At 34.6% G+C, this 10,124-nt stretch overlaps 1 non-coding gene across 1 annotated transcript; it reads left to right on the top strand.

Annotated features, from left to right (window-relative positions):
• Positions 1-7,841: 7,841 nt before the first annotated feature.
• TRNAS-GGA lies at positions 7,842-7,914 on the top strand. The gene has a single exon. It is a non-coding gene; the product is annotated as a tRNA-Ser (tRNA).
• The last annotated feature ends 2,210 nt before the right edge of the window (positions 7,915-10,124 follow it).

The following is a 10,124-nucleotide window of genomic DNA, read 5'->3' as shown; positions in this document are numbered from 1 at the left end:
TTTGAACATTAATTTGTTAGTGTGTGAAATGAGTGCAAATGTGCAATACTTTGAATGATCTTTGTCGTTGCCCTTCTTTGGAATTGGAATGAAAACTGACCTTTTCTAATCCTGTGGCCAATGCTGAGTTTTCCAAATGCTGGCATATTGAGTGAAGCACTTTAGCAGCATCATTGTTTAGGATTTGATTTGGAAATATTTTATCTTTCCAAAGTTAATTACTTGCAAGAAATTTAATTTTTAGTGTTAAAACCCACCTTCTAATATTTCAACTTCAGTTTCTGCCTCTACTGTAACTTGGCCACACAATTCACATCCCATCTCAGCCTGTAGGTAACCATGTCTCAGATCTCTCATTTTCCAGAAGTGAAGCAGGTAAATAGAGTGGTTATTAAAAAACCACATTTAGCCTTTAATTTCTTAATTAAAATGAACATATATTAATTGAATAGAAAATGGCTCAGAATTGATAAATAACTCTAAAGTTTACTATAATTCTAGCTTCACAGGCCTTTTCTCTTATGAGGGAAAAATTTTGTTTCTACAGCAATAAGAGTAAAGATTTTAATAGTAAATAGATACCATGGTGTTAAAATTACCTGTGACATAATAGCAATTAGCAAAGGATGGCACACATGGATAGCAACGAAATAATGACAATCACTTAGGGGAAATATCACATCAGTGATCACATGAACAAAAGCAAATGCAACTTGTTATTTTGCATTCTTAGTAAGTGCTATTAGTTTCTTTATTTTCCTGTCACTTAAACATAGCAAATTTAATTCACACACTCATTGTATACTGAGGAAAAATGAAATGAATGGCTATTAGAGTAGATAAAATCTCCTTTGCTAGCAAAAGTATTTTTGATAATTTTCTTTTTGGCTTGATATGTTTTAGTTAATTCCATTTTGTTGTATAATAAGAAATTTCTTAAATAGGATACAACTTATAAAAACACATTATTTTATTATTATTAATCTTTAGTCAAGAATCTCATCAGTTATTCGGCAGTCTTGATACATAACAAAATTCCCAATTTCTTGTATCTTCATGTTCCATGACAGTACTATGTACAGTACAATCCTTTTGGATAACAGTATATCTGAAGCAAAACAATTGCCATTTCAGATATTATGGTATTTAGATATTTTGGTACTAATCTGTGTTTTGTAAACCTTGAAACATAATAATAGGTTCTGGAGAATTAAAACATCACTAGTGTTTCTGCAAAAAGCCTCCAAAGGTTGGAATAGACTTAATGTAAGGAAAATTATGTAGTCCTTCAAGCAGAGCATATGAGTCCTGGGAACCCTTTGATATTTAAATCAATAATGGAGTTTAAAACATGTTATTAAATAACATTAATACCAAGCTAGAGAAATGTCATGAAATTAGACCTATCCCATGCAGAAACATTGTGTGTGTGTGTTTGTGTGTGTGTGTGTGTGTGTGTGTATGATAACTTTTAATAATAAGTACATATTTTTCCTAGTACAGAAAGATATGGCAATATCTCCTAAAGTGCATTATAAGACAAAATCACTTACAGTTTAGGTTGTTTGGATTGCAGTCTATTGATATGTTCTCTCAGTAAATTTCTCAGGGTTGAGGGGTGAAAACAGGAAAAAGAACAGAGTTGGAGAAAATAGTGATAAAGCCATTATAGTACATAATTTATTTTATACATAAGTTCTTATATTCTTTTAGCTCTCATAACAAGTATAGAATATGGATATTATTATTACTTCCATTTACCAATGAGTAAACTGAGATCCAAATAATTTAAATGGCTGCCCAAGTTCACAGAGCTAAGAAGTAACTGAGATTGGAAGCAAGATGGATCAAAAGTTGACATATAACTCTAAATATATTATAATATAATTCTAATTCTATATTTTGGTTTCAGAGTCTGTTTCTTATCTGTTCTTTTATTTTGAATATACCTGGAGTATCCTATAATTATCTATACTATCCAAGTGAATACCACTTTTTTTCTGTATCATTTTCTGTTCCAATGGAAACTATTAATAAGAGGATTTCTTTTCTACCGTGCTTATATGGACAAAGCTAAGTAAAGCTCTGCATGGGTAACTATCACTAAAACTGACATTCTTGAATGGTATGGGATTTCTCTCAAAGAAAGTTTAATCTGTACAAGAGTCTCTGAAGCAAATAACTTTGTTGACAACTGTGTACTTGGTTAATAATACAAATTAAATAATATTTTCCCATGCTATTTTCAAAGAAATGTGCTGTAAAGCTGAACTGCTCAAACTTTTTAAAACATAAATTTGTATTTGTATTTAATTCAGTTAAATGCATGTTTACATTTAAATATTTATTTAAACTCTTTGAAAAGGTAGACGAGGAAAGGCAGTCAATTAGCATAATGGTTCTATGTGCCTTTCTTTCTTAGTAAACAATTGAAATATTTTAAAGTCAAGTCATTATAGAGAAGTATCATCCTATTTAAGAGACTGTAAATACAATTAGTTAAAATCATTTTGAAGTGAACTTACAGTTTTCAAATAAGGGAAAAAAATTGGCAAATAAATAATTTTTAGAATGACCTGATTGATTATCATAATCTGTACATATAGCAGATAAAATATTGCCTTTATGTATGTGGGCTTTTGGAGAAGGAAATGGCAACCCACTCCAGTGTTCTTGCCTGGAGGATCCCAGGAACAGCGGAGCCTGGTGGGCTGCCGTCTATGGGGTTGCACAGAGTCGGACACGATTGAAGCGACTTAGCATGTGGACTTTACTGAAGAAAATCAATATCCTCAGCTCCTCCCCAAAAAAGAGATAGATGAGGTGTGGGGAATAGAAAGAGATAGAGGAATAGAGAGAGAGGAAGAAAGGAATTTGTTCCATTCTATAGGGTAAGGATTAATCATAACAGGATTTAATGGAGAATCTTTGATCTGTTTCAATTTCAGTTTTACATTTCAGTATAGCAGGTATAATTCCTTGTGCCATAAAGTTGGTTAAAGAGAAGACTCAAAAATGTGCTTTAAATGTTGAAGAAATTACAGTTTTTCTGTACAGATAAAAATATCTTTACAATGTTCTGTAATAAGCTCAGCTCTGTATAAATTGAAATACTATAACTTGTCTCACACCATCAGTTTTTACATATTGCTAAAATTAACCTAAAGAGTTTCAATCTATTAAATTGCTTTAAAAATTCTTAGTGAATGCTTCCATGTAAACAAGTACTTAGTATCCAAACATCTTAATGAATATCTAAATTATATATGAAATAATAAATGTAAAAACACTGGTCTTATCTGAAAAAAACATTTTTGAAGTCTTTAAAGCATGTGTATTAGCTAACTTCAAATTTTATTTCAAAACTTGTAAAGTCTCAGAGCCAAGGTATGTAAGTTGTTTGTGCTGTATTGTTATTCAGCCAGCCCCTAAATCAGAGTCTCTATCTTGACATGATATTCAAAGTTTATTTTTGCAATATAATAAATGTCTCTTAAAATATGGCTTATTACTTTATATAATCATATATCATAAAAAACAAATCATGTATTCCAGAAAAAATAGATTAATAAAAAATTGGTTGTGGCACAGTTAGCTAAAGCACCATCTTAAGGAAGATATTAGTGTTTTTCATCATTATCAAAGAAAGACTGTCTTCATAAATTATTTCTCATAAATGCCTGATGGTTTCTCACTTTAAGGAAAAGACTGAGGTAGAGATGTTTCCTTCCTATTTTATAATTAAATATAATTTGTATGTATCACTTTGAATCTAACATTGCTGTACTGTAGTCTTTTGAAAATTTCCTTCTCCATTTTGCAGAACTCATGCATCTTAATTTGTTTTTCTCTATGCTTTTAAATGATATAAATAATAATATTTTGTTGTTATTGTTCAATCACTAAGTTGTGTCAAACTCTTTGCAATCCTGTGGACTGCAGCACACCATGCCCATTTTATCTTCAAATATTTAAGAAACTTCTCAACTTCAAGCCAATATAGTCTACATTATATAAAGCACACACTAACATTTTTCTGAAATCATATTTGTTATGTGTCCAAAAGGAATGGTTTAAAAACAGAACAAAAATGAAGCAGACACTTACATACCTTTTTTTGAAATCAAAGACTTGTGATCAATGTAAATATAATAACACCTGAGATCAGTTATTCCTGTGGAAAAAGGTCTTATTCAGTGATCCCCTTATATACACTGCTAGAGGTCACAGGTGCTTGTATTCAGCTACACTCTTCTGCGTTCCCTGTATATCTATTGTGCCCTATAGAAGAGAATTCTGCTAACTCAGTATTCACTTCACCAATGGAGAGGGCTAGTGATTTAAACAAGTAATACGTATTTCCATAGTTAAAATTCTCAGACATGCCCCAGCTAATGCAAAATGCTGATGAGTTTCCAATCATGTGGAATTAATTTCTGGGAGAGGCTGTAGAGTAACATTAGGTTTCATAAGGAAATCAGCTAAAAAATGAAAGACCGGTACATGAAAACTTTTCCTCAATTTAGCACTGCAATAGCCTTTGATGATCACTTAGAGCTCTGCTCATGCAAGAAAAGTAATATCCAGAAACCACGTTATTAGTACTGTGAGTGAAATAAATCATTTAAAGATAAGCAATGTATAAGGCTACTGCACCTTCTCGTTCTAAGCTTGGGTCTCTCATTGTGGGTAATAACAATGATCATTTCATTAATAACTTACTGATAATTATGATTTTGAAAAATCACATTAAAAATTTGCTAATAAATGGATATTCATTATCTTCCTTAAAAATACCAGTAGGTTTTAGAGAGAGATAATGATGTTCATATGTAACCCCAGAGCAATATAGAAGCAGATACTGTAGGAATTAGAGTTATAAGATTTCATAATTTTAGAAAGTAAATGAAATATTTCTGAATTTTATAAGTAACTATGTGGTAACAAGTAACAAGTTGCTAAGAGACACCCTGGTGGCTCAGATGGTAAATTGTCTGCCTACAATGCCAGAGACCCAGGTTCAATCCCTGGGTTGGGAAGATCCTGTGGAGAAGGAAATGGCAACCCACTCCAGTATTCTTGCCTGGAAAATCCCATGGATGGAGGAACCTGGTCAGCTATCGTCCATGGGGTCGCAAACAGTCGGAGATGACTGAGTGACTTCACTTTCACTTTTCTGAAAAGAAAACTTTTGAATCTTGGGGAGATTTTTTAAACTGGAAAAAAATAATTAAAAAAATAATATAGATACTTATATTTAACTTACATTTAAGCTCATTCTTATATAATTTTCTTATTTTGATGTTTAAATGTGCTAAACTTTTGTAACTAAACAATAATGGGATCTTCCTCTAATTCCTTAACTGCAAGTCTATCTTTTTAAATGTATTCAATTGATCAACTGGCTCCAAGGTCTGGGTTAGAGAACTGAATGATTTAACACATGTAAATTTCTTTGCTTATGTGAGTTTCCTGGGTGTGAATAAGCTCCACATGCTGAATAATGCCCAGTGCAGCAATCAAGACACAGTCTATCACTGAAATACTGAAGTACAGAGTAAGCAACATTCACTGACTTAACTGACAAGATCTTGGTTATTGAAGTTTGCATATAATGTCTACTTCAAGATGATTGTTTCCTGGTTTAGCAAAAAGATAATCAAAAAGAATTTTCTTTTGAGCTCTACATTAGCCAATATTTAAAAATCTGTGGGCGTCCATCTCTTTATGCAGTGCCATCTCATTCCCTGACCAGAGCTGTGCATTGATTACCTATGTAGCCACCTTCAGACAGCTGCTCTGGCTCTCCTGTGGCCACTGACTTGGAAATCTCTCCAATTCTGACCCAAGTTAAGCCTAGTCCTTTCCTTCCAGTCTCCAGACATCTATGTGGGTTCTAGCTACCAGACTACATGTAAACTGGCCATCCAGAGTTAAAGCAGGAGTGCAATTATCTTGGGTCATATTGAGCCCATAGTTAATTCCACCCTCTGACATTGCAAAAATTACATGTATTTGATCTATTGGAATTTTTCATATTTAAATTTGTATTTTAATTGTTTAAGTAACCTAAGAACATCAATATTATAGTTTACCCTCAAAATAAATATTCCTTCAGAAGGTATTGAGAGGGTAATAGGCAGGAAGGCCAGGGGTCTCCAAATGGAGGAAATAGCCTGCAAGTGTCAGACATTTTTATCTCTCTTAAGCGTCAGGAAGAAACAAACTAGCAATATTTTTTTCCTTCTCTATAAAAATTTAAAAAGAGGTTTCTCTTAAAATACTGTGTTGCCATAATGACACCCGGTTTCTCCTGAAGTTAGCTATTCTTGAGCCTAGAGATAACCAATGCCTTTTTCTTATGGAAATGTTTGTCTTAAGCTATGCTAATGTACTACGCCTTCACCCCAAACTCTGTCTCCAAGTCGGTTCCGCCTCTTGGCCCAAAACCTACTTGACAAACCAGTATGTTATACTCAGATATTGTTCCCCTAATCTATGTAAATGAAACTATTTGTATGGTGGCCTGCCCTTCTTTAAGATTCAAGTTAATTATTTTATGGCCCAAGATAAACCATTTGGTGCCAAGATTATCCCAAAATGCATCTTATGGGTGAGGGGCCTGGTGCTATTCTGAATTATAAGACGTTCCTTTCTTTCATTAACAGACTGCTAGTGACTATATAACATCCAGCTGAAGACTAGCAAGGGGGTACTCTTTCTGCCCCCTTCTGATGCCTATGTCAGAAGCTTTCTCTATCTCCTTTATACTTTAATAAAACTTTATTACACAAAAGCTCTGAGCAATCAAGCCTTGTCTCTGGCCCCGGATTGAATTCTTCTCCTCCGGGAGCCAAGAATCCTGGTGTATTCGCATGATTCAACAACAACCTTTCAGTATAAAGGGCTCAAAATACTCTGGAAATATTTTAGAACTCTCCTCTAAGCAAATAAATAATTTTCACTTAAAAAAACAAAACCTAAAAAACCTTCTACCAACAATATAGTCAACCATGAAATTATTGTGCAATAAAATTTGGAAAATAAAGGATATGATCATTCTAAAAACTCCCATCTTGGAGCTGTTATAGAAACACTGTACTTAAAATGCCTATTTTGTTCTGCCTATTAATATAAAAATATCCATTTCCTGTGATTTGTCAACACAATAGATTTACCATGATTAAATTGTAACTTCAAAAAAAAAATCTGCTTTTTAAATGTTTTTCTAGTGATTATTCAGGTTTACTACCTGAATATATTCAATTGAGCATAAAAAATTAGTTGTAATTAAAAACCCTTTGCAAACCCTATCACAATATCCATGAAGACAAACTTCATCAGCTTGTTCATCCAGTATCATAAATTCCCCAGCTTTGTCTTTCTTCCTTCTCTTTTGCTCTTTGTGAAAGACCAATACAGTTTTACACCAATTCAGATCCAGTCTAATCCAAAACTTGCTTTTTGCTCTAATTTGAAAATATGAAGCATCAACCATTATCAAAATGTGATTTAAATTGTGCTTTAAATTATATACTGCAGTTGATTTTTTGTATTAATTTCAGGTATACTGCAAAGTTATTCGGTTATACGTGTACATATATCTATTCTTTTTCAAATTCTTTTCTCATTTAGGTTATTACAGAAGACTGAACAGAGTTCCTTGTGCTGTATAATAGGTCCTTGCCAGTTATCTATTTTAAATATAGTAATGTATATATGTCAATCCCAAACTGCCAATTTATCCTTCCTCTTCACCTTTCCTATTTGGTTTGTTTTCTAACAATAACAAACAATGTTTGTTTTCTAAGTCTGTGACTTAGTTTCTATTTGTAATTAATTTCCTGGTGGCTCAGAGGTTAAAGTGTCTGCCTGGAATGCAGGAGACCCAGGTTCGATCCCTGGGTTGGGAAGATCCCGTGGAGAAGGAAATGGAAACCCACTCCAGTACTCTTGCTTGGAGAATCCCATGGTGGGAGGAACAGTCCATGGGGTCGCAAAGAGTCAGACACGACTGAGCGGCTTCACTTTCACTTTTCACTTTCATGCATTGGAGAAGGAAATGGCAACCCACTCCAGTGTTCTTGCCTGGAGAGTCCCAGGGACAGGGGAGCCTGATGGGCTGCCGTCTATGGGGTCACACAGAGTCAGACACGACTAAAGTGACTTAGCAGCAGCAGCAGCAGCATGGTAGCTCTACTTTTTAGTTTTTAAGCAGCCTACATACTGTTCTCCATAGTGGCTGTACCAATGTACATTTCCACCAGAAGTGTAGGAGGATTCCTTTTCTCCTCACTGTCTCTAGCATCTATTGTTTGTAGACTTTTTGATGATGGCCATTCTGGACTGATAGGTGATATCTCATTTTAGTTTTGGTTTGTGTTTCTCTGATAATTAGTGATGTTGAGCATCTTTTCATGTGCCTCTTAGCTTCCCTGGTGGCTCAGATGGTACAGAATCTGCCTGTAATACGAGAGACCTGGGTTCAGCCCTTGGATTGGGAAGATCCCCTGGAGGAGGACATGGCAACCTACTTCAGTATTCTTGCCTGGAGATTCCCCATGAACAGAGGGTTCTGGCAAATTACAGTCTAGGGGATCACAAAGAGTTGGACATGACTGAGGGACTAAGCACACTTGGCCATCTATATATCTTTGGAAAAAACATCTATTTAGGTCTTCTGTTCATTTTTGATTGTTTTTTTTAATTATTATTGAACTGCATGAGTTAATATTTGTACATTTTGAAGATTGACTCCTTGTCCTTCACATGATTTGCAAATAATTTCTCCCATTCTGTGGGTTGTCTTTTCACTTTGTTTATGGTTTCCTTTGCTGTGCAATAATTTTTAAGTTGAATTAGGTCCCATTTGTTCATTTTATTTTTATTTTCATTAAGAGGTGGGTCAAAATAGATCTTGCTGTGATTTATATGAAAAAGTGTTCTGCTTATGTTTTGCTCGAAAAGTTTTACAGTACCTGGTCTTACCTTTATACCTTTATTCCATTTTGAATTTATTTTTCATATGGTATTAGAGAATGTTCTAATTTCATTCTTTTACATTTAACAGTCCAGTTTTCTCAGCACTATTTATTAAAGAGGCTATCTTTTTTCCATCGTATAGTCTTATTTCCTTTGTTATAGATTAATTGATTATAGGTTTATTTCTGGGTTTGTTATCCTGTACCATTGATATATATTTCCATTTTTGTGTCAGTACCATAATATTATGATGACTGCATCTATAAGGTACAGTCTGAAATTAGGGAGCCTGATTCTTCCACTTCTGATTTTATTTCTGAAGATTGTTTTATTTGGGGTCTTTTGTGTCACCATACAAAGTTAATTTTTTCTGTTCTATTTCAATGAAAAATACCATCGAAAATTTGATAGTGATTGCATTAAATCTATAGATTGTCTTGGGTATTATAGCCATTTTGATAATATTGATTCTTCCAATCCAAGAACATGATATGTCTTCCTGTTTGTGTCATATTCTGTTTCTTTCAGAATACAGGTATTTTGCCTCCTTAGGTAGGTTTGTTGTTGTTTAGTTGCTAAGTTGTATCTGACTCTTTTGTGACCCCATGGACTGTACTCTGCGAGGGTCCTCTGTCCATGAGATTTCCCAGACAGGAGTACAGAAGTGAGTTGCCATTTTCTTCTCCAGACGTTCTACCCAACCCAGGGATCAAAACTGTGTCTCCTCAATTGGCAGGTAGGTTCTTTATCACTGAGCTACCAGAGAAGCCCTTCAGTTCAGGTTAGTTCAGTCACTCAGTCATATCAGACTCTTTGCGACCCCATGAATGCAGCACGCCAGGCCTCCCTGTCCATCACCATCTCCTTGAGTTCACTCAAACTCATGTGCATCGACTCAGTGACGCCATCCAGCCATCTCATCCTCTGTCGTCCCCTTCTCCTCCTGCCCCCAATCCCTCCCAGCATCAGAGTCTTTTCCAGTGAGTCAACTCTTCGCATGAGGTGGCCAAGGTATTGCAGTTTCAGCTTTAGCATGAGTACTTCCAAAGAACACCCAGGACTGATCTCCTTTAGGATGGACTGGTTGGATCTCTTTGCAGTCCAAGGGACTCTCAAGAGTCTTCTTTTGAGCTTTTGAACAC

Source organism: Bubalus bubalis, chromosome 1 (assembly GCF_019923935.1).
Source record: "Bubalus bubalis isolate 160015118507 breed Murrah chromosome 1, NDDB_SH_1, whole genome shotgun sequence".
NCBI classification, from domain to species: domain Eukaryota; kingdom Metazoa; phylum Chordata; class Mammalia; order Artiodactyla; family Bovidae; genus Bubalus; species Bubalus bubalis.
The sequence above is the reverse complement of the archived record's forward strand: the minus strand, read 5'-3'. Positions and strand labels throughout refer to the sequence as shown.